The 24,180-nt window shown below is 39.3% G+C and overlaps 1 protein-coding gene across 3 annotated transcripts in view; it reads right to left on the bottom strand.

Moving 5' to 3' along the window:
• CDH22 (cadherin 22) overlaps nucleotides 1–24,180 on the bottom strand; it is a 349,787-nt gene that overhangs the window by 36,856 nt on the left and 288,751 nt on the right. The gene's annotated exons all lie outside the window — the stretch shown is intronic.

Consider the following 24,180-nt stretch of genomic DNA (forward strand, 5'->3'; position numbering starts at 1 on the left):
AAACAATCAATTTTGACCAAGTTATGACCTATTTTAGATTTATGCTAATGACTTTCTTAATGACCACCTGGGCGTTTTTTAGCTATTGACCAAGTGGGCGTTGTAAAGAGAAGTGTATGACGCTGACCAATCAGTGACCAATCAGCATCATACACTTCTCTCCATTCATGTACTCAGCACATAGTGATCGTGCGAGATCACGATGTGCTGTCACTTACTCACACATTAACTTTACTGAAGTGTCTTGAGAGTGAATAGACATCGCTTCCAGCCAGGATGCGATGTCTATTCACAATCCCGACACTTCGGTAACATTTGTGTGGGACTTAATGACAGCAAGCGTGATTTCACGAGATCACGATGTCTGAGTACATGAATGGAGAGAAGTGTATGATGCTGATTGGTCACTGATTGGTCACTGATTGGTCAGCGTCATACACTCCTCTTTACAACGCCCACTTGGTCAAAAGCTAAAAAAACGCCCAGTTGGGCATTAAGAAAGTCATTAGCATAAATCTAAAATAGGTCATAACTTGGTCAAAATTGATTGTTTTTCTAAATAAAAAACACCGTTGTTATCTACATTACAGCACCGATCACATTATGTGGAAGATAGACCACTTATAATGTGGTGACAGAGCATCTTTAAATTAGATAATCGTATGTCTTTTATAACCTTGCAAATGAAGTAACTTTGTATAATACTAAAGTAAGGTCTTTTTTGGGGACTGTAATGGAGTGGGCAGGTCAGTGTCCGCCAACTCCAGAAAGCAGCAGTAGGTGGGAACGCAGGCTCGGGGAGACTTTATATTTGGGAAATATATATAGTTTTGGCACTGTGCAGAAGAACGGAGATTCACTTCATATTAAACCCTCCAACATTTGCAAATCAAAGTAGGTATAATGCCCGATGATATGGATAAAAAACATAGGTGACATAAAAAAATTTCATATGATCCTTTTTTCTGGGCCCAGGGTTCCAAATTGTAGGCCATAGATACCTCCAAAACAGCGTACCAGCCACAGATGCCCCCACAATTATGTACCATCCACAGATACCCTATAACAGTGTATCAACCACAGATGCCCCATAATAATGACTCATCCACAGATACCCCATCAAAATGTCACACAAATGTCCCCCAATAGTGAGCCTGCCAAAAATGTCCCCTGTATCTTCCTGCCACAGATGCCATAATAGCTGCTTGCCACAGATATGTATGTAGTTCTCCCATAACAGCTGCAACTACATGCTTACCTGTTGTGCCAGTTGGAAAGCTACACTTAAATGCTTTTATGTCTATATATGAGCAGAAGCTTCCTGTACTTTGCCCCCCCCCCCCCCCAATGCATCTAGAACAGGCTGAATTGAAAAAATAAACCGTAAAAAGTGTATTGTGTGATTTTAACACTAAAGACCAAAGGGATCAATACCAACTCAAGATGCATATTTTCTGATCTGGCATCGAAGCATACATGTGAGAACAGTGCCAAAATACTCAGTAGGCATTCACTTACTGTTACTTATATAGCACCAACATACTTACTAATAGAAAGTAAAAGTAACAGCGCAATTTATGAGAATCTTAGGAAACCTGTCCTGTTGAAAATGTTGCGTGATCTGCAGGCAACATGTTATAGAGCAAGAGGAGATGAGAAGATTAATACATCGTTTTGTGGAAAAAGATTCAGAATAACTTGTAATTTATTCATTTAAATCCCCGCTTTGTGTGTGCTACAGTCCACTGGGTGGTCTCAACCACTGACTGGCAGCCTTCCCTGTATGAGTGTGCCTACATACTGAGTCCATTGAGTAGGACCGCCCACTGGACTCTAATGCCCACAGTTAACAGGAATCTAAATTAAGAAATTACAGGTTATCCTTTATATTTTTGTACACACATATATATATATATATATATATATATATATATATATATATATATATATATATATATCAATCTGCTCAGCTCCTCTTGCTCTTTAACATGCTGCACACAGATGAGACTGCATGTTTTATGTGACTGGTTGCCTTTAAAGAACATTCATTAAAGTTAATCTCTTTTTCGTCACATTTGCTATTTTACACTTTGTTATTAATTGCTCCCAATAGCATTTATTTTGCAGGATTGTTTACCAGATTTTTCACACAATCAAAACTCCTTAAGTATGAAATATATTCTAGTAATATTATGCTGAAATTAATGTTTCTGGTGTCATTATCCCTGGGTCTGTTGACAACTAAATCCCTATCCACTACAGCACACATTTGCGCTTTGCATGCACCTACAACCTTTAAAGAATTATGTGCCACTTATGGATAATGATTTACATTCCACACTGCACATTTCACGAGAGATCTGTCCATGCTACCATGTTAGATTTTCACTTAACTTCTTGTATTTTATATATGTAAATACTGTATGTCGTCAAAAAAATCCTACTTCGCAAAATCTCAGTACAGTATGGGAATAAGGGTTCTGCAAACACACTCACATGGTGGTTTTGGTTCTAATCCAGCACCCGGTTTTGCCTCAGATTCTTATTCAGGGTCTAATTTAGTTTTGGTTCTAATTTTTGTTTTATGAAATAAAGAGGGTATTACAAATAGGACATAATAACAGGTGGGTGGGTGGAGAAAGTGGATTGTGGGGAGATGATTAGGCAACAAGATAAGGAGACCCATGTGTTACAAAACAACATTGAAGATAAATATGCCCACAAAATTTCTAAAAAATCAAATTTCTGATACTGAATGTGAGAAATTGGAAGGCAAGTTAAGGTGTAGCTGAAACTTGGATAGACTCTTCACATGACTGGCCTGTAAATCTACAGGGTTTTACACTGTTTCAGAAAGACAGGGGAAATAGGAAAGGCGGTGGTGTATGTCTGTATGTGAGAAGTGATATGAAGGTGGTGGTGTATGTCTGTATGTGAGAAGTGATATGAAGGCGGTGATGTATGTGTGTATGTGAGAAGTGATATCAAGGCGAGTGTGAAAGAGACAATAGAGGGTGAAGATTGTGATTGTGAGGTGGTTGAAACCTTGTGGGTGGAACTAGAAAGAGAGGTAATCACTGAAAAAAATATTTTGGGTGTAATCTATAGACCCCCCAATATATCTAAGAAGATGGAAGGTCACTATATAAACAGATGGAGTGGGCAGCACAGGCAGGTACAGTAGTGATAATGGGAGATTTTAATTACTGGGATATTAATTGGCGTCATGGTTCACCTACAACTGCGAAGGGGAGAAATTTCCTCAAACTTTTGCAGGATAATTTTATGGCCCAGTTTGTAGAAGACCCGACTAGAGGTGAAGCTCTGTTGGATCTGGTCATTCCTAATAATGCAGAGCTTGTTGCGAATGTCAATGTTCCTGAAAACCTCGGTAACAGTGATCACAATATAGTTATATTTTGCCTATACTGTAAAAAACAAACACAGGCTGGGAGGGCAAAAACACTTAATTTTAAGAAGGCCAATTTCCCCAGAATGAGGGCTGCAATTCAGGATATAGACTGGGAAGAACTGATGTCAAATAATGGTACAAATGATAAATGGGAGATTTTCAAATCTACTTTGGGTAATTATAGTGCAAAATGTATTCCTATAGGTAACAAGTATAAATGACTAGAATTAAGCCCCACATGGCTTACACCTTCTGTAAAAAGGGCAACACATGACAAGAAAAGGGCATTTGAAAAATACAAATCATAGGGTACAGCTGTAGCCTTTGTAAATTATAAAGAGCTTAATAAAATCTGTAAAAAGGTAATAAAATGAGCAAAAATACAAAATGAAAGGCAGGTGGCCAAGGATAGTAAAACAAATCCCCAAAAATTCTTCAAGTATGTAAATGCAAAAAAGCCAAGGTCTGAACATGTAGGACCCCTAGATAGTGGTAATGGGGAGATGGTCATAGGGGATCAAGAAAAGGCAGAGTTACTAAATGGGTTCTTTAGCTCTGTATATACAACAGAAGAAAGTGCAGCTGATGTAGCCAATGGTAGTGCTGTCAACCCCTTCAGGGCACAGTGTGTTTGGCCTTGTGGCACAGCCAATTTTTTCAAATCTGACATGTGTCACTTTATGTGGTAATAACTTTGGAATGCTTTTACCTATCCAAGCAATTCAGAGATTGTTTTCTCGTGACATATTGTACTTTATGTTAGTGGAAAAAATTGGTTCATAAATTCATTGCTTATTTGTAAAAAAAAACACCATTATTTAGAGAAAATTTGAAGAAATTTTTCTTAGTTTTAAATGTATCTGCTTGTAAAACAGATAGTAATACCTTACAAAATAGTTACTAATTAACATTTCCCATATGTCTACTTTATGTTTGCATCATTTTTTGAACGTCCTTTTATTTTTCTAGGACGTTACAAGGCTTAGAACTTTAGCGGCAATTTCTCACATTTTTAAGAAAATTTCAAAAGGCTATATTTTCAGGGACGAGTTCCGCTCTGAAGTGGCATTGAGGGGCCCATATATTAGAAACCCCCAAAGAACACCCCATTTTGAAAACTGAACCCCTCAAAGAATTCAAAACAGCATTCAGAAAGTGTTTTAACCCTTTAGGCGTCTCACAGGAATTGAAGCAATGTAGGAGGGGAAATGTACAAATTAAAATTTTTTGCCAAAATTCATCTCTAATAAAAAAAAATCTGTAACACAGAAAGTTTTACCCGAGACATTAATCTCAATATTTATTGCTCAGATTCTGACGTTTTTAGAAATATCCCACATGCGGCCCTAGTGTGCTAATGGACTGAAACACAGGCCTCAGAAGCAAAGGAGCACCTTGTGGATTTTGGGTCCTCCTTTTTATTAGAATATATTTTAGGCACCATGTCAGGTTTGAAGAGGTCTTGTGGTTTATCTATGGGTATAGTTAGCATTTTGACCCCACAGGTTTTTTTTGCTACATTTATTTGAATTAGTCTGTGAAAATGAAAATCAACCTTTTTTTCTGGGAAAAACTTAGAATTTTGAATTTTTGCAAGGAATAAAGGAGAAAACGCAACCGAACATTTGTAAAGCAATTTCTCCCAATTACAGAAATACCCCATACGTGGTAATAAACTGCTGTTTGGACCCGCAGCAGTGCTCAGAAGGGAAGGAGCGCTATTTGGATTTTGGAGCGCAGATTTTACTGGAATGGTTGTCGGTGCCATGTCGTGTTTGCAACGCACTGGAGGGACCTAAACAGTGGAAACTCCTCATAAGTGACCCCATTTTGGAAACTACATCCCTCAAGGAATTTTTATAATGGTATAGTTAGCATTTTCACCCCACAGGTTTTTTTGCTGAATTTATTGGAATTCGTATGTGAAGATGAAAATCTACATTTTTTCTGAAAAAAACATAGAATATTCACATTTTTATAAGGAATAAAGGAGAAAAAACCCTTAACATTTGTAAAGCAATTGCTCCTGATTATGGAAATATCCCATATGTGGTAATAAACTGCTGTTTGGACCAACGGCAGGGCTCAGAAGGGAAGGTGTGTCATTTGGAGTTTGCAGCTCAGACTTTGGTGAATTGGTTTCTGGGGGCCATGTCGCATTTGCAGGGACCCTGAAGTACCAGTAGAGAAGAAATTCCCCAGGTGTTAACCCATTTTGGAGACTATACCCCTCAAAGAATTAAATTAGAAGTGTAGTGAGCATTTTGATCCCTCAGGTGTTTTATAGATTTTATTAGAATCAGGCTGTGAAAATGAAAAAATATTTTTTTTCCAATAACATGTAGATTTAGCTCATAATTTATCATTTCCACAAGGAATACAGGAGAAAAGACACCCCAAAATTTGTTACACAATTTCTCCTGAATAGGGAAATACTCCATATGTGGTTGTAAACTGCTATTTGGACACACAGCAAGGGTCTAAATGGAAAAAGCGCAATTTTGTTTTTGGAGTGGAGATTTTACAAAATTGTTTTTTGGCACCATGTTGCATTGCGCTAAGGAACCAGTACAGTGAAAACCCCCGAGAAGTGACCCCATTTAGGAAACTACACCCCTCAAGGAATTCATCTAGAAGTGTAGTGAGCATTTTGACCCCAATGGTTTTGCAGAAATTGGTACACAGTAGATGTTGCAGATTGAAAATGTGTTGTGCTCAAATTGTGGCTTTTTAGACACATACCCCATAAATTGTTAAGCAGGTTGTCCAGAGTACAGTAATACCCCATATGTGGACATAAACTGCTGTTTGGGCACACTGCCAGGCCCAGAAGGTGCGCCATTTGGCTTTTGGAGCACAGATTTTGCTTGGTAGTAGTATTGTTTAGTGTTTTACTGGTGTTTCAGTTTATAATGTTGGGGCATATGTAAGCTGTGCAGAGTACATCAGGGTATATGTAAGCTGGGCGGAGTACATCAGGGTATATGTAAACTGTGAGGAGTATATCAAGCTATATGTAATCTGGGCGGAGTGCATCAGGGTATATGTAAACTGGGAGGGGTGCATCATAGTTACATAGTTAGTACGGTTGAAAAAAGACACATGTCCATCAAGTTCAACCAAGGGATGGGAAATCGGAAGGTAAAAATTTCTACACATAGGAGCTTATATTTTTTTGTTCCAGGAATTTATCTAAGCCTTTTTTAAAGCCATCTCCTGTCCCTGCTGTGACGGCTCCTGCGGTGACTATTCCATAAATTCACAGTTCTCACAGTAAAGAAGGCTTGTCGCCTCTGCAGGTTGAACCTTTTTTTCTCCAGACGGAGGGAGTGCCCCCTTGGTTTTTGAGGGGTATTTACATGGAACAGGATTTTACCATATTTTTTTGTATGTGCCAATATTATATTTATATAAGTTAATCATTCCCCCCCTTAGTCGTTTTTTTTTCAAGGCTAAATAGCTTTATTTCTCTTAATCTTTCCTCATAACTTAGATTCTCCATGCCCCTTATTAGCTTCGTTGCTCTTCTTTGTATTTTTTCCAACTCCAGGGCATCCTATCTATGAACTGGAGCCCAGAACTGAACTGCATATTCTAGATGAGGCCTCACTATTGCTTTGTAAAGTGGTAATATTATATCCCTGTCCTGCGAGTCCATGCCTCTTTTAATACACAACAATATCTGGCCTTTGAAGCAGCTGATTGACATTGCATGCTGTTATTTAGTTTATGATTTACAAGTACACCCAGATCCTTCTCAACAAGTGACTCCCCTAGTATAGCTCCCCCTAGGACGTATGAGGTATGCAGGTTGTTGGTACCCAGATGCATAACTTTACATTTATCTACATTAAACGTCATTTGCCCAGTGGACGCCCAAACACTCAGTTTGTTTAAATCCGCTTGCAATTCACGAACATCTTCCATAGACTGAACATTACTACATAGCTTGGTGTCATCTGTAAAATTAGAAATAGTGCTATTAATCCCATCCTCTATATCATTAATAAATAAGTTGAATAATAGTGGTCCCAGCATGGAACCCTGGGGTACAACGCTTATAACCGGTGACTATTCCGAGTAAGAATTATTTACCACAACTCTCTAGATACAGTCCTTGTGACACATTGTACTTTATGCTAGTGGTAAAATTTGGTCAATACATTCAGTATTTATTTGACAGATAGTAATGACACACAAAACAGTTACTAGTTAACATTTCCCATATGTCTCCTTTATGTTGGCACATATCCCACTTTGCTAATAGACACCTCTGAACACCTCAGAGATATGGCTGACCTAAAAATAAACCTTAGAAATTTATTTAGATCCCCAGAATTCTTCTTCTAGATTATGGTAGATATTGCATAGTTCACTCTACGTCAATATCCCACAACATAAACACATCCGTGCAATTCACCACTTTCTATCCAGAAAATCATTGATGCACATCAAGCAAAAGCTCTTCCTACTTGCTTTCAAAGGTTTTTTACTTGGAACATGAACGTTACCATTTTTTATTACGACTGGTATTTGTTGTACATTTATCCATTCTAAGGTCTTTCTGTAACGTTAATTAATAAAAAAAGTTGGTTTCCCAAAAGGTATTGTAAAATACACACCTTAGCCCTCTTCAACAAGTCTGAGGTGTTTTTTTCCAAGCATCTGTCCATGGTCAATTTGCTTACTCCCACAGCTGATGTCTATGGTAAACAGCTGATCCATTTATCCACAGGCAACACTGTGACTTACACATGGGCTCCCTCAACACATGGTAGAAATAAATCCATAGAGCGTCCTCTCCCTAAACCCCACAGATCAGTAACCCTAACCTTGATACTTCACAACTTCTGCAAATACTTTTTATCAAACATCTGGTCAGTTCTGCCATTTCCACATAAAGGTGCATCCGTTCTGCCATTTGTTCCACATGGAGGTGCAACTATCTAACTTACTTCCTAAACCTACTACAATAGATGCACTTTATCCATTCTCCTTTCCAGAATAATCCTAGTACCTACCCCAGTACCCAGGTGTTATACAAATGCAGTTGAGCAATACCTCAAGGCTGCTGGAGTCTGCTGGGAGAGAGCGTGCATTTAAACCCGCAACCTCTAATCCATAACCACTCTGGTTGACAGAGTCTAAGGCTACTCTAAGGTGTTCGCCAGGGCCGACCGCAATGTGGGATGAACTTTGCTGCTTAGAACCCAGGTTGTCTTTTTAGAGTGTAGTTTTTGAAAAGAGGTGCAATGCATGCAAACCTGAGCTGGAAACCAGACAGCCAGAATGTTAACTGAAAGTCCAGAAACAGAGTAGAGGTAATCAGACAAGCCACGGTCAAAACCAGTCGGGGGCATATAATCAGAATCGGTAGGCAAAGGGTTAACGAGAGACAAGCCGAGGTCAGTATACACGAGGTCCAGAAATCAGAAATGCAGGAGCAGTCAGGAGCTTGATCAGGAACCAGGAAATAGGAAGATTCACAAGCAAAGACAGGTGGGAAGAGACAGGTATACATACAAGCCCACAGCAGATTGTCAGAAGGACAGAGTAGAGAGGTAGGCTCAAAGCGAAAGAAGAACCACCGAGAAGCTAGACAGGTTGTCATAGCGACCTTAAGGGAACAGGTGTTTTCCTAACAGCAGGCATAACTCATCTAGATCCAGAGCGCTCTCCTGCTCAAGGCCACCTGCACTGACCACTCTGATTTAATGACGTTACGCAAGTGGCAGGTTTAAAAGGGAAGATCCTCCAGAGCATCCTTACCTGTGTATTAGTTACTATCTATCTGAGCTAGTTTACTTATTTTTACCCTGACTCTGGTTACGTCTTTGTCTGCCTTTCTGGTTTGTTTAATCTTGACTGCTCTGATAGTGACAACCCCTGGCTTCACTCTGCCTCACTACCAAGTCCCATAAGGCCAACCGCCACCAATTGAGGTAGTAAATCACAATGAGGGGGACTTCAACTACCCAGATATAAATTGGATTTAACAAAGGCAACACACTTTTGTAAATAAAGAAAGATAATTATCTTTCCCAACTGATGCAGGGTCCAACTAGTGGGAGGACTCTTTTGGAATTACTATTAAGCAATAGACCTGATAGAATAACACAAGTGCAGGTTTGGGGCACCTAGGATATAGTGACCATAACATAATAAATATCCACTTAACTTTCAATTGGATGTTTTGTCGAGGAGCCACAAAAAAAACCTCTAAACTTCATAAAAGAGATATTTGAACAGCTTAAAGATGCCCTTAACCATAAACGCATTGACTGGGACAAACTAAAAGTACAGATAGTAAATGGGATGTTTTTAAAAGCTTCTTAAATTTTTATTGTGAGTGATATATATCATCTGGGAATAAAATGGTTAAAAACAGGAGAAAACCAATGTGGATAAATACAAATGTAAAGAAGGCAATGAATAGCAAAAAAAAAATCCACAGGAAGACAGTGAAGAAGCACTAAAATGCTATAGGGAAAATAATAATTATGTAAAAAACAGATAAGGGCTGAATGGAGACATTTCTGTTCTTCAATAAAGTAAATAGTAAAAAGGTTAAAACTAAAAGTGTTGGCCCTTCAAAAAGTAATCAGCTAGGAATTGTGGAGAATGGTGCGGAGAAAGCAAACTTACTTCCACAGTGGAAAACGAAAAGTCGGTTGAAATGCAGAGGGATAAAGTATACCAGTTAATGTCACCTCTCTAACCCAGGAAGAAGCGCAAATCTGCCTTTAAAGCATGAAAATAGACAAATCGCTGATTCCAGATGGCATACACCTCTGTGTTCTAAAGGAATTTAGTACAGAAATAGACAGACCATTAATTCTAATATTTTAGGATTCTCTAATGACAGAGTCCACAGAACTAGTGCATAGCAAATGTGGTGCCAATAATAATAAAATAAAAACGGTTCATAAAGTGAGCCCGGAAATTATAGGCCTGTCAGTTTAACATCCATTGTGGGTAAAATGTTTGAAGGTTGTCTAAGAGATGCTATCTTGGAGTACCTCAATGAAAATAAACTCATTAGTTTATAGGAGATCGTTACTGTCAAACTAATTTGATCAGCTTCTATAAGAAAGTAAGTTCTAGACTAGACCAGGATGAATTTTTGTATGTCATATATCTTCATTTTTCCAGAGCAATGGATACTGGAATGGTGCATAAAATGAGAATGATTGGACTGGAGGACAATGTGTGCAAATGGGTAAGTAACTTGCTCAGTGATAGAAAAAAGAGGGTGGTTATGAATAGTGCAGACTATGATTGGGTCACTGTTACTAGTGGGGTTCCACATGGGTCAGTTTTGGGTCCTATTATTTTTAAAAAGTTTATTAATGACCCTGTAAAATATATTTTTTTCAGATAATACTAGACTGTGTAAAGTAAATAACACAAAGGAAAACAGTATTCTTTTACCAATGCAGAAAAGTGGCAAATCCCTTGGGAAGGGAAATGTATGTCACCATCACTTACTAAATGGGAAAACACTGGTTAAATCTAACTTGGAAAATCACTAAATAAATCAGACTGCGCATTGAATATTGTGTACAGTTTTGGGCGCAAGTGGTTCCAGTGGATACGAAAGACATAGCAGAGTATGAGTGGGTTCAAAAGTGGGCAACAGTATCCAAAAAGATTAAGGTTTAGGGTTTTTTTATTTTAGAAAAAAAATGGTTTCGGTGACCTAATAACTATGTATAGATGCAGTATATCAATGGTCAATACAGAGATCTCTCTTCTGATCTATTTATACCCAGTACTGTAACTATAACAAGGGGGAATCCACTATGTCGAGAGGAAAGAAAGTTTCTACACCAACATAGAAGGGAGTTATTTTGTAAGAGCAGTGAGACTATGACAGACTATGGAACTCTGTCAGAGAAAGTTGTTAGGATAAATTGAGTGAAATATTTCAAAAGGGGCCTGGACGTCTTTTTTGAGTATAACAATATAGCAAAAGGTTCGAAAGGTTGTCCAACTTACTTGTGTATACTTAACACAGCAAACACAGGTGGGGACCTCATAGTCATGACCTAATTCCTAATTTTTCCTTTTTCACTCAAGAAAAGGCCTTACTTTCTTCATTAGGACTACTGTTTCTTTAGACATCTTATAAAAGGCTGATTTTACTTGAATGAACAAATAGGAGTGGAGGACAATACAAGATATTATATTTACTGGTAATCTGTTGATTTTAAGAAAGTATGCTAAAGGACAATTTTTTGGTGAACTTGTGACTGTTACAATGGGCATGCAACATTTTGGTCATGACATTTTTTTGTGATGGAGATGGTGAAATGGGGTGGGTAGTAACAGGTCTGGAATAAACATGTGCAGTCTTCCCAGAAGCTCTAACTTCCCCACTCGGACTTCCTATGGTTCTAAAACTGTCAAATGCTGTTATTTGGCTTTACTCCAAGCGGAAAAAGCCTCATGCAATAAAGTACAAGACAATACAGCTCACTCTCCTCTCAAACATATAAAATCTTCAGCTTTAACTCCTCATTAACATCACTAATTAGACATATTCTAATTAGATGTTTTATAGATAGCAATTCAGTGTATGTAAAGGCACTCTTACACAGCCCGTCCTGCGCCATGTAAACAAGCGCCGATCAATGAGATAGCTCGTTGATTGGCACTCGTTTGCTCCTTTCACAAGGTGCTAGTATGGGAACGAGTGCTTGTTACCCTGATTGCTTGTCCCCATACATTATTATCATGTCGGCAGCACGTCTCCCTGTTTACCCAGGGAGATGTACATACAACAATGATAATATACTTCATTTTTAAAACGATACTATCAGCAGATGAACGCGCGTTTGTATAAATGGACAGTGACATCAGGGCTTCCCTCTAGGAGTGGAATCCCAGGCCTACACTCTGGCTGGGGATTCCGCTCCTGGAGGGAGTCCTAATGGCACTATGGGGGGCATTAAACTGTATAGGGCAGCTATGGGGGCATTATGCTGCATGGGGCAACTATGGGTCATTATGCTGTATGAGGGAATTTGTGTGGGCATTAGACTGCATGGGAGCATCTGTTTCGGCATTATACTGCATGGGAGAATCTGTGTGGGCATTATACTGTGTGGGGGCAACTGTGTTGGCTTTATACCGTATAGGTGCATCTATGAGGCAGTATAATGTTTGGTGGCAGCTATGGGGGCATTATACTGTATGGTGGCAGCTATGGGGGCATTATACTGTATGGTGGCAGCTATGGGGGCATTATACTGTGGGGGGGCAACTATTTGGTATTATACTGTGTGGAAGACACTATGGGAGCATGATACTGTGTGGGCTGAACCGGGTATGTATGGGCGGGGATTGGGTAGGATTAGAGGCGTCGCTTAAAAGAAAAAAAATTTCCGCGATGCATCAGTTGTCCCTCTTTGTGATACTTGAAAGTTGGGAGGTATGGCTATAACTTTTCTATTTTTCCATCGACATAGCTGTATGAGGACTTATTTTTTGTGGGATTAGTTGTATTTTTTAATTGCACTCACTTGGGGTACATATAATTTTTTCATTAACTTTTATTAACTTTTGGGGGAATAGAAAAATAAACAGCAATTCCGCCATTATTCTATGCATTTTAAATTTATCCCATAATCTTTATTAATAATTTTAATTCAACATTTATTACTTTTTTTTTTTGCTCCCACTAGGAGACTACACTATGCGATCTGTTGATTGCAGATATAATGCTTTGGTATACTTAGCATACCAAAGCATTACTGCCTGTCACTGTAAAACTAACAGGCAATCTATTAGGATGTGCCCCTGGCACGGCCTAATAGGCATATAACCAGTGCAGGTCTGAGGGCCTTTGTTAGGCCCCCTGCTGCCATGACACTCCATCGGAGGCCCGAGGTTGGATTTGCAGGCCGCCGATGGGTGACAGAGGGAGCTCCCTCCCCCTGTAAACAAGTTAAATGCTGCGTCGCTCTTGACCACAGCATTTAACGGGTTAAACGGCCGCGATCGAAGTAAACTTCAATCGCTACTATTGGAACAGGAGCCCGTTTCTCATCAGACAGCCGAGCACCCGCTCCAGTCAGCACGGGACACCCGTGCAGGACTTAGACTAGGCTAACGTAAAAAGGCGGTGGCCTAGCCTATGGCCTCTAAGTGACCGCCATGAAAAGGCGTATTCGTGGTCACTAAAGGGTTAAGAAAATGTTCACATTAAAAATCCAATCATGTTCATTTCAAAACTATACCTGGTAGGCACTCTAGTAGATGGCAACAGGGAGTCAAAGAATGTAATATTTCTATCTGAGCTTAGTACTGTACATGGGCATTATTACCCTCTTTTTAAGGCCCCATGCACACGACAGCAAAAAACCTCAGTTTTTGCGGTCCGCAATTGCGGTCCGCAAAAACGGAGCCATTCACTTTCATTGAACACTGACACCTTTCCGTAGCACTACGGAAGGGTGTCAGTGCCGTGGAAATGTTCCGGGAATTATGGAACATGTCCGTTCTTTCATATTTTGTGGGCCGTGCTCCCATACTTTGTATGGGAGCACGGCCCGAAAATGCGGCTGTCAGTCAGCGGCCGGCCGTGCCCGCAATCGTGGGCCGGGATTGCGGGCACGGTCGTGTGCATGGGGCCTAACAGAGTGTTTCTTTCAAATATGTGGCACCTTGTGCCAGTATGAAAATGTCATATATATTTTGGTGCCATTAAAAAGTTTTTTTTTTTTATTTTGACAAATTTTTGGACATTTACACTGTAATGGTTCATAAGCTGAGATTTCTACCAATGCCTTGAAAGAGGCATGAACCTCTGCAAATGACTAGACCATTTCAGTTATGATTAATGAATCCTGTAGAGTCACTGATTTAGGAAAAGATCCTTTAAAAGTCCTCTCACATAGGCCACGATCACACACATAGTTTTGAAGCAGTTTTTGTAGCAGTTTATGGCTCAGGTATTTTGGATCCACTTATGATTTTGGCTAAAGAAACTGAGCCAAAAACTGCCACAAAAACTGTGTGTGTGATCCATGCCTTGCTAAGAATTAATTTTTAAATAAACTGTTATGAGCCCTTTGGTTTTTAAAAGTACTTTGATCTAATATGGGCAATTATGAAGCTCACAAGATAGTCTGAACTTTAGCAATTATGAAGTTCTATGCCTGGAGCTTGCAAATAATGAGTAGTTGACACAGAGTATGTATTTTTACAATCTATAATAAAAATAGCTAATCGAAAAAAAGTTCTGCTATTGCTAAATGTATCAGGATCTCAAGACAGTATAACGCAGTCTTAGAAAGAGACTATAAAAAGTAATTACATACATTTTTTTATTTTGGCAACATTATCAGATTCTGGGACTGTGTGTAAATTTGTGGCATATGATTCAGTACATGAAATGAAAACGATTTCTATCTAATAGAGTGGAACACATAGCAATCACGTAACTTGGCCTTGCTATGCAGAAAGGGGTATAAGTAAAAATTCTGTTTAGTTCACAGGTGTGACGAGTCCTCCAGAGAGATGTAGCTGCTCTCCATTTAGGGTAATAAATGGTGGTCTTGAATAAGGGATTTATCTTAAAATTCCTTTTAGGAGTATTTGAAAATGCATTTTCTTAACAAGATAACCCCTTTAAGCCTTGCGTGCATCACAGTGTGTTTGCGTTACCATTTTTTTGGTGTCACCAAAGGAAAGATAGGTGTGAAAATATCCTTTAATACTTTTCTTCCGTGTTAGATTAATTCCTGGCAAACAAACAAAAAATATGGGCAGCAAACGCACAGCAATGTGACCCAACTGATGGTGTATGAATACAGTCTTTAATTTAATGTAGATTTCAGAGCTTGAGACTTAATGGACTAGACTGACAAAAAAGCTTTCCTGGACATTATTGCTTAGGGACTACATTTGTATATATTATCTATTGGGGAATAATAATAATAATAATCTTTATATAGCGCTAACATATTCCGCAGCACGTTACAATTCAGAGGGAATATGTACAGACAATAACAACATTACATAAAATGAATCAGCAATTCAAGGGCCCTGATCGCCGCATTTAAGGGGTTAATGCGCCGAAATCAGCGGCAAAGGACCACTGGCCGGCATGAGTGGACGGCGACAGCTGACCTCCCAATTCCCGGTGCACACTGTCGCCGACAGTGTGCACCGGCAACAACTCCGTAACTATACGTCCTCGTGCGGGAAGTAACCTCCCGCGACGATGTATAGTTACTGACTCGTGCGGGTAGGGGTTAAAAATCATATCTTCATTCCTCAAGCGTTTCTGAGTTAACTCCGCCTTCTTACTTTTGATTGACAGCTCCTAGCCTACCCTTAGCACACACAAAATCCTGCGCTTGCGCATCAATGTTCTGTTCTGGTGCGTGCTCACATTGGGACAAAATAGCGGTGCATGCACAGTAACTTGATTCAAGGCCATGATGAAGCAGGGAAGGGTGTCGGACCATACATAACAGGCGAATGCACGCTATCTCAGACAAGATTTTGACATTCAGGGCGGACCGGTTTCCGGCGGTGGGCGGGCATAAGAAGAGGAACCATTGAGACTGCCAGATTATTACTATATAAGGCACAAAATGTTTACAGACCGCTATTTACAGTCGGAGAAGGAGCTTAGGAGAAGGGATAACAGCAATGAACTTTTGACAGCAGCGGCCACCGAGGGGTGAGGAGAGTTCAATAGGTGAAATGCTAGTGACAGGTTCCCTTTAAGTATAGTAAATATAGCAGTAATGCAATTTAAAATGATAAAAAATATTAAATGCCTGTACATATCTTAGTCCCCGCATGGTGCTGCTGCATCTTTGCGTTAGTTTGCATTAGTAAATACCTTATCTTGTTTTCGTTTTTTTATTTTACCGTCTGGAGTAAAATACAGTGTGGCATTTCACAAGCTTACAACTCTTTCCAGTCTATTAAATCATATCCTTAGCTGCCCCTGGGTGTTTAATTGTGAGAGAATGACAGGAGAGACTTCCTTAGGCATTATTGGATTATGGGATACAGATAAATACAATGGCACTATAGGGCAAGGTAGAAGAGTAATGGATTGTTCTCTTGGGTGTTTTTACATCTATCTGTACTGCAACACGATTCGCTGCATGAAGATGAAGGTGAATGCAACCTGACCAAGTGGTAAAAGTAAAGTCACATAATTAATAGTCAGTCAGTGCTAGACACACGGATGAGCCCGATGCAACAAACAATAGATTGCTTTGAGCTAAACATTTTTATATAGTAAGTTCTTGGCCAATTGCCTGTATACTTATATACATTTTAGAAAAACAAAGTAAATATTTGATCTCGTTAAATCTTAGAGGTTCAATAACTTTAGTGGTCATATAGAGTATTACAAGTTTAGAGCATATTTTATACCTTTTCAGATTAGTATTCTGTAGGAAAACACATAATTGTGGCACGCACAGTTCAAATAATACCGTCTCAACATGGCCAAATTATACCCCCATGTAGTGCACAAATAAAGATGGACAGTGCTCAAATATTATCACCATATAGTGATGTTTCCAAAAAACAGCTTCAAACAATGTCCAAATAATACTGCATGCAATGCGCACATTATACCTTCAAAAAGTACTGAAATAATACCGCTAAAAAGCATAAATATAACTCTGTTAAGCTATGTCTTCTAGATACCATAAAATGTATACATACATACATACATACACTCACTTCATATATGCATATATATACTACATACATGCACAAACACAAACTTATTACATACATGCATACACTCAATACAAACATGCATATACACACACATTGAAGGGAACTTATCACACGTTTTTAGGCCCCTAAACCACCATTATGTTATACTGGACAATAATAGTATTATAAAGATGCCCCTGTATAATTTGTCAAATGCTGCATATGGTGGAATATAAACTTATAACAAAGCTCGCGCTGTATGTATTAATGTTGAAGGTGGTGCCCCTTTCCTTAAGGGTATGTTCACATGGGTTGGGTTTGCCAAAACTCAAATCCAAGCCAGATACGATAAGGAATTTCAGACAAAAATCTTCACAAAATCGAGTTTGATTTAGTACAGATTTTCGGGCAGATTTGCCGCAGCAGAGAAGAAGAGGGCATAAAAGGGATTTAAAAAAACAACAACCCATACCAACTTCCCCTGGCATTACCATAGTGACGCATCCCTGCTCTACTGTGTGGTCTGTGTTGAGCCAGCCGCCTGGGCTGATGGTACGTCCCATGTGATAGCTGTAGCCTGTGATTAGCTGAAACAGTCACATGGGATGAATCGTCATCCCAGGAGGCCGGCTGCACTGAGACCAGACCAGGGGTATGGCAACGCTATGGGAGGTGAGTATAGGATTTTTAAAGTTATTTTAAACTGGAAATAAGGCATTTTTAAAAATGTTTTTCCCGCAGCAAAAATCACAATAATTGGTGTTTACTTTAGATTCTTAGTTCTCTTTTGAACTCAATGGGAAAAATTTGTAACAAATAAGCAACCATGACGCAGCATAAATTGACATGCTACAGATTAAAAAATCTGCAACACAGGTCAATTTCTGCATGGAAATATTCTGCAGCATGTTTGGCCTCTACTATAATACACTGCAGATAACACGGCCCGCAAATCCGTATGGAAAATTTGCAACAATTCCGCTACGTGTGAACGTAGCTGAATCGTCACACAGTCTGGTCCCTTAACAGGTCCATTATGGCTTGTTTGACGTCCCACAAGATCTGGCTTGTAATGGCGTACGACAGCCTATGGGAAGTCAATCAAGCCAGAAAAGACGTGTTTTGGAACCTGACTGCATGACTCTTCAGGATAGGCCCATTGTGTGATCTGATAATTTAGTATTAATGTGTGCCATAAATGTGGGAGGACTGTGTACATAAAATGCACGTCTGAGCGTTTCATGCAGGGGCAATGTATTAGAATGTCAGTGCTGTGCTTACAATCCCATCAATACAAAGTCAATTATATCCAGTGAAGTGCCTTATTGCAATCAAAAAGAATGTGATTTGCTATCGTAGAAGCATTGTTTCAAATCACACGTAATCCAACTTAAGCTTTTTAAATAAGCAGAATTTAATATTCAGTTGTTTGGCATCCCCAGAGTACGAGAAAACTTCAGCACTTTCCTTTAATTCTCAGCAAGTTAATTAAACGTGTGAGCTTTATGTTTAATCCCTTTTATATCTAAAATAGATCTTTCTGTATTCTGTCTTCCGTGGCAGGCTCTGACCCTATAATCCTATTAAACAAGAGAGATCTGTACTGGGAGAGCAGTAAATAGCAAGAACAGCAGGGGGCGCTACTGTATCTACAAAAAAAACTGTTGGAAAAGGTGTGTGTCATTTTGAGATTATTGTATACCAATGTATTAGGCCTTTTCCTAGGAGTGAGATGGAGATGTGTTTGAGCGCACTATCACCTACTCTACAAAAGTAGAGTGTGAAGGATGGTTTATTTGCTTATATTCTCTGTATGAAATTACATTATGAATTATCAAGCAGGATGCCGAATTACTAAAATATGTATTCTCCATTTTGTAATGAACTTTCCTCTATATAATTCAAAGAAACATCTCATCTCCATGTGTTAAACGTGTGGCCACTATACACCATTGTAGCGGGTTGGCTGAACTCCCAGACATAAAGTGCAACTATTATCGCAACAAACTCCCCATGAGAAAAAATCACTAACAACTGCCCATTGTTTGTCACCAGGTGATACCTGATGTCAGCATTATAATGAAGAATTAGAATTATGTATTTGAAATATTCTTATGGTCTGCTATTGGCTGAATAAGCGTTATTGTCACATTGCCTCTGATTGGTTAACCTCAAGTCTACACCCCATTTGAATGATATTATTATAGTTGAGTTTGGCAATAAACCTCCAGAGGAGTATTTTGAGCATATCAGCAGCGTCTGTGTGTTTTCTTCTCCACTCTCGAAATATATCGGTATAAAATATCCTGATTAGGATGTTGGATAAAGTTCCTGGCGTGAGTGTCTGTTGGAATACTCGTCTAAATTTCAGTCTAATATATTTTGAGCCATTGACTTCCACGACAAGAGTATTAAACAAAAAGTGGTTGAGTATCTAAAGGACGATGGGGAACTTATAAGACACCAGAGCTCCAACTCAGACAATTTAGATTTTCCAAATGGCACCATGCCCAGATGTATCTCCTATCTCTGAGAAGGTTGCCAGCTGGAAGCCCTGAAGTCACCGCAGTTGCTGCAATGAAGTCTTGTTTTATAAAATTACAAGGATTTCAAAGTTTTTGTTGAATTATGCACAAAGTTCAATGAAACTGGTTATTACTAATGAAATTCTACCTCAACCTGATAAACGACATATCTTCTGTGGATTATACAGACATCTTGACAGCATGACAGCATAAACACTATGTTTACATGTTAAGGATTCGGTCAGGACATCCAATGCATGTGAATGGATTTTTAATTTTTATTTTTTTTGCCCCATTCACATTCTCCAGAAAAATCTGCGTGGGATAATGAATGTGCTGCAGATTTTTAAATCCGGTATTTTAAAGTCACGGCAATCATCATTGCCGTGGATTACACCCTTAAAAATCCAGTGATTATCTCCATTAAATTACAATAAAGCTGGTCCGCATGCAGAAATCCGGTTTCAGCTACAGATTTCTGTCGGGATTATCTTGAAAATCCATGACTGATTTGCCTAGTGCAGATCTTTACACTGTGAACCATGCCTAACAGTAAGCATGTAACGTTAAATTTCATCTAATTTTGATATCTAACAGCATTCATTTATCTTTCTCTAGATACTCTCATATGTCAAACACCTTTGCGAAAAAAAGATGTACCTATGGTTCATAGGTATCTAGTCCCCAACCAGAGTTCCTTGAAACTTTGTCAGGGGTTGCCCAGAAGTAAGCAGAAAGCTATTACTTCCTCAGCAGGGATGGCAAACTGATTTCTGCCTGCTTAAAGATGCTTGCCATGGCGGCATGCAAAGCAGTCAGCAAATCTTATCTAGAATTTTAGAGTGCTTTACCTGCCCCTATACAAAGCTTCATTGAGCTACAATTGTAACTGAATTGAGCTTTCCCGTGGTAAAAAGGTTGGAAATTACTGCCATAATACATTGTTATTTGCACAACTCCCTAACTCTCCCACAAACAAAACAAGAATGATCCAAAATATTTAACCCCTTCCCTCTTTAGCCACTTTTGACCTTCCTGACAGAGCCTCATTTTTCAAATCTGACATGTGTCACTTTATGTGGTAATAACTCCGGAATGCTTTCACCTATCCAAGCGATTCTGAGATTGTTTTCTCGTGACACATTGGACTTTATGTTACTGGCAAAATTTGCTCGATATGTTCAGTATTTAATTGTGAAAAACACCAAAATTTAGCGAAAAATTGCAAAAATTAGCATTTTTCTCAATTTAAATGTATCTGCTTGTAAGACAGGCAGTTATAATACACAAAATTGTTGCTAATTAACATCCCCCATATGTCTACTTTAGATTGGCATCGTTTTTTGAACATCCTTTTATTTTTCTATGACCTCACAAGGCTTAGAACTTTAGCAGCAATTTCTCACATTTTCAAGAAAATTTCAAAAGGCTATTTTTACAGGGGCCAGTTCAGTTGTGAAGTGGTTTTGAGGGCCTTATATATTAGAAACCCCAAAAAAGTCACCCCATTTTAAAAACTTCACCCCTCAAAGTATTCAAAACAGCATTTAGAAAATGTCTTAACCCTTTAAACATTTCACAGGAATTAAAGCAAAGTAGAGGTGAAATTTACAAATTTCATATTTTTCTGCAGAAATACATTTTTAATACAATTTTTTTTATAACACAGAAGGTTTTACCAGAGAAATGCAACTCAATATTTGTTGCCCAGTTTTTGCAGTTTTAGGAAATATCCCACATGTGGCCGTAGCGTGCTACTGGACTGAAACACCGGCCTCAGAAGCAAAGGAGCACCTAGTGGATTTTGGGGCCTTATTTTTGTTAGAATATATTTTAGGCACCATGTCAGGTTTGAAGGGCTCTTGCGGTGCCAAAACAGTCAAAATCCCCCAAAAGTGACCCCATCTGGGAAACTAGACACCTCAAGGAAATTATCTAGGGGTGTAGTGAGCATTTTCACCGCACAGGTTTTTTACAGAAATTATTGGAAGTAGGCCGTGAAAATTAAAATCAACATTTCTTCAAAGAAAATGTAGGTTTAGCGATTTTTTTTCTCATTTCCACAAGGACTAAAGGAGAAAAAGCACCGCAAAATTTGTAAAGCAATTTCTCCCGAGTAAAAGAATACCTCACATGTGGTAATAAACGGTTGTTTGGAGACACGGCGTGGCTGAGAAGGGAAAGAGCGCCATTTGGCTTTTGGAGTTCACATTTAGCAGGAATGGTTTGCGGAGGCCATGTCACATTTACAAAGCCCCTGAGGGGACAAAACAGTGAAAACCCCAAACAAGTGACCCCATTTTGGAAACTATACCCCTTGAGGAAATTATCTAGGGGTATAGTGAGCATTTTGACCCCACAGGTTTTTTGCAGAAATTTTTGCAAGTAGGCTGTGAAAATGAAAATCTACATTTTTTCAAATAAAATGTAGGTTTAGCTAATTTTTTTTCATTTCCACAAGGACTAAAGGAGAAAAATCACCATAAAATTTGTAAAGAAATTTCTCCCGAGTAAAACAGTACCCCACATGTGGTAATAAACGGCTGTTTGGACACACGGCGAGGCTGAGAAGGGAAAGAGCGCCATTTGGCTTTTGGAACTCAAATTTAGCAGGAATGGTTTGCGGAGGCCATGTTACATTTACAAAGCCCCTGAGGGGACAAAACAGTGGAAACCCCCCACAAGTGACCCCATTTTGGAAACAACACCCATTGAGGAAATTATCTAGGGGTATAGTGAGCGATTTGACACCACAGTTTTTTTGCAGAAATTATTGGAAGTAGGCCCTGAAAATAATAATCTACATTTTTTCAAAGAAAATGTAGGTTTAGCTAATTTTTTCTCATTTCCAGAAGGACTAAAGGAGAAAAAGCACCACAAAATTTGTAAAGCAATTTCTCCCGAGTAAAACAATACCCCACATGTGGTAATAAACGGCTGTTTTGACACACGGCAGGGCTTAGAAGGGAAAGAGCACTATTTGACTTTTTGAGATCACATTTAGCAGGAATGATTTGCGGAGGCCAGGTCACATTTGCAAAGCCCCTGAGGGGACAAAACAATGAAAACGCCCAAAAAGGGACTCCATTTAGGAAACTACACCTCTTGAAGAATGCATCTAGGGGTGTAGTGAGCATTTTGACCCCACAGATGTTTCATAGAATTTATTAGAATTAGGCAGTGAAAATAAAAACAGTCCTTTTTCTTCAATAAGACGTAGCTTTAGCGCAAATTTTTTCATTTTCTCAACAAATAAAGGAAAAAAAGAACCCAACATTTGTAAAGCTATTTCTCCCGAGTACGGCAATACCCCATATGTGGTCATAAACTGCTGTTTGGGCAAACGGCAGGGCTCAGAAGGGAAGGACCGCCATTTGGAGTGCAGATGTTGCTGGATTGGTTTCTGGGCACCTGTGGGCCCAAAACAGTGGAAACCCCCCAGAAGTGACCCCATTTTGTAAACTACACCCCTCAATGCATTTACCAAGGGGTGTAGTAAGCATTTTAACCCTGCAGGTGTTTTGTAGAAATTAGTGTGCGCTCAATGTTGCAGAGTGAAAATGGGATTTTTTTCCATAGATATGCCAATATGTGGTGCCCGGCTTGTGCCACCATAACAAGACAGCTCTCTAATTATTATGCGGTGTTTCCCGGTTTTAGAAACACCCTACATGTGGCCCTAATCTTTTGTCTGGACATATGACAGGGCTCAGAAGTGAAGAGTACCATGCGGAGTGGAGGCCTAATTTGGCGATTTACAAAGTATTGGTTCACAACTGCAGAGGCTCAGATGTGAAATAATAAAAAGAAACCCCTGATAAGTGACCCCATTATGGAACTGCACCCCTCAAGGCATTTATTAAGGGGTGTAGTGAGCATTTTCACCCCACAGGTCTTTTCCATAAATGAATGCGCTGCGGATGGTGCAAATTAAAAATTTATATTTTTCCCTAGATATGCCATTCAGTGGCAAATATGTCATGCCCAGCTTATGACGCTGGAGACACACACCACAAAAATTGTTAAAAGGGTTCTCACGGGTATGACGGTGCCATATATGTTGAAGGAAACTGCTGTTTGGGCACGCTGTAGGGTTCAGGGCCGAGGGAGCACCATTTGGCTTTTGGAGAGCGGATTTTGCTTGGTACTATATTTGTTTGAGTATTGCTGGTGTTTTATAATGTGGGGGTACATGTAAGCGGGGCGGAGTATATAAGGGGCATAGTCAGGTGGTATAAAAAAATAAAAATAATCCATAGATGTGTGTTACGCTGTGAAGCAATCCTTTCTGCACAGGCCGGTGTCGCACTGATAAATGGTGTCATTTCTTATCCCCCTTTTGGTCCACACTCCGCGCCTTTGTAGTTTGGGGAATTTTGCTGGGAAAGTATTATCCTGGTATAATACGGGCACCGTCGCTTCCATCGGATATGATTGGGCCCTCCCTTCCTGGTTCCCTAATTTTAGGTCCTTGATAAATCGCCTCTTGAAACAGAAGAAATGTTCTCCTCGGGCACAACTGCATATTTTTTTATTTCCTGACTT

This window comes from Rhinoderma darwinii, chromosome 13, assembly GCF_050947455.1.
Source record: "Rhinoderma darwinii isolate aRhiDar2 chromosome 13, aRhiDar2.hap1, whole genome shotgun sequence".
Lineage (NCBI taxonomy): Eukaryota > Metazoa > Chordata > Amphibia > Anura > Rhinodermatidae > Rhinoderma > Rhinoderma darwinii.